Raw genomic sequence first — 1,718 nt, forward strand, 5'->3', positions numbered from 1 at the left:
CAAAATCAAAAAAATTACAAATTTCGACGAAATTTTCTACGAAAATTTAAACGACACTTTATGAAAATCAAATTTCGTCCCATATTTTTATGATAAAAATTTGAGTAAAAAAAATCGTATAGAAGTCAGAATTAGTTAATTTTTTTTTATTTTTTATGAAAACCAAAAATTTGCGCAATTTTTCTGTGAGCATAACATTTTTCAAACAAATTTTCCTTGAATTTTTTAATTTTCCATTATAAATTTTTACAAATTTTTCTATGAAAATAAAATTTTTCATGAAAATATAATTTTGACGATGTTTTCGATAAAAATCAAATTTGATGAAATTTTCTATAAACATCTCGACTTTCTATAAAAATCGATTGTTTATAAAAAAATTATGAAAATCGGTTTTCGATGAAATTCTATGAAATTTTCGATATAATTCTAAAAAATCGTTTTTAAAAAAAAAATTTGTGAAAATCGATTTTCCATAAAAATTTTATGAACATGTTTTCTTTGTCTGTTTTTTGTTTGTTTGTATGTTCCGAATAGTCTCAAAAACGGCTGAACCTATTTTCTTGAAATTTGCGCAGTGGGTGTAAATCGTGGGTGGGTGTAAAAATGCAGTGAAAATCGATTTTCGATAAAAAATTTATGAACGAATTTTCTTTGCCTGTTTTTTGTTTGTTTGTATGTTCCGAATAGTCCCAAAAAGTGGCTGAACCGATTTTCTTGAAATTTGCGCAGATGCTGTAAATAGGTCCTATTTATTAAAAAAATCTATGAAAATCGATTTTCGATAAAAATTTTATGAACATATTTTCTTTGTCTGTTTTTTTGTTTGTTTGTATATTCCGAATAGACTCAAAAACGGCTGAACCGATTTTGTTGAAATTTTCGCAGATGCTGTAAATCGGTAAATTCATATCTGAATGGAACACAAATGAAACTCACCGAAATGGGACATATTTACCGACCATACAATATGAGTCTCAAGTGAAAGGTACTTGGAAATAGAGTACGAATTTGTCATGCACATACGGCGCGAAACATCTAAGGGGCCGTCAAACTAGAGCTGGCAAAATATCGATGGCACTATCGATATTTTATTTTTTGTCTGAATATCGATTGATATTTTTCCTATCGATACTATCGACAGAGTTAATTGTTTTTCAAAATTGAACAAAACTGAGCGAACCGACACCGAGTGTATCTGTTAAGTTACATTGAGCACATGGCGCAGTTTTCATCCAAATAGACAAAAATTTTGAACAATGATTTCTCTCATGACCTCCAACGGACGCTATAAATTTGGTTTTATTCGTTCTGTGCATTTATATAACTTCTATATAAATCGATCTCCCGATTTTTACTTCTCATTTTCGTTTGAAATATAGGTGATAAGAAATAAATAATACTATCGACATTTATTATGAGAAATGTCGAATGTTGCGTGTATCGATATCGATGACCATGGCAATATAGGACTCAAATCAATAGATAGTGAAAAGAGCAGCGGCCACGGATCAGCTAGATCTCTATAAAAACCCACTTTTCCTGAAAAAAATTACTGAAATCGATTTTTGATAAAAAAAATTTCTATGAAAATCGATTATCGATAAATATCCTTTAAATAGCATTTCATAGAAAATCACAATTTGATGATGTCTTTATACAATGTGAAATTTTTTAAAAAAAAATTACGAAACTCGATTTTCGATGAACAAAATTGC

This window comes from Stomoxys calcitrans, chromosome 2, assembly GCF_963082655.1.
Source record: "Stomoxys calcitrans chromosome 2, idStoCalc2.1, whole genome shotgun sequence".
Taxonomy (NCBI): Eukaryota; Metazoa; Arthropoda; class Insecta; order Diptera; family Muscidae; genus Stomoxys; species Stomoxys calcitrans.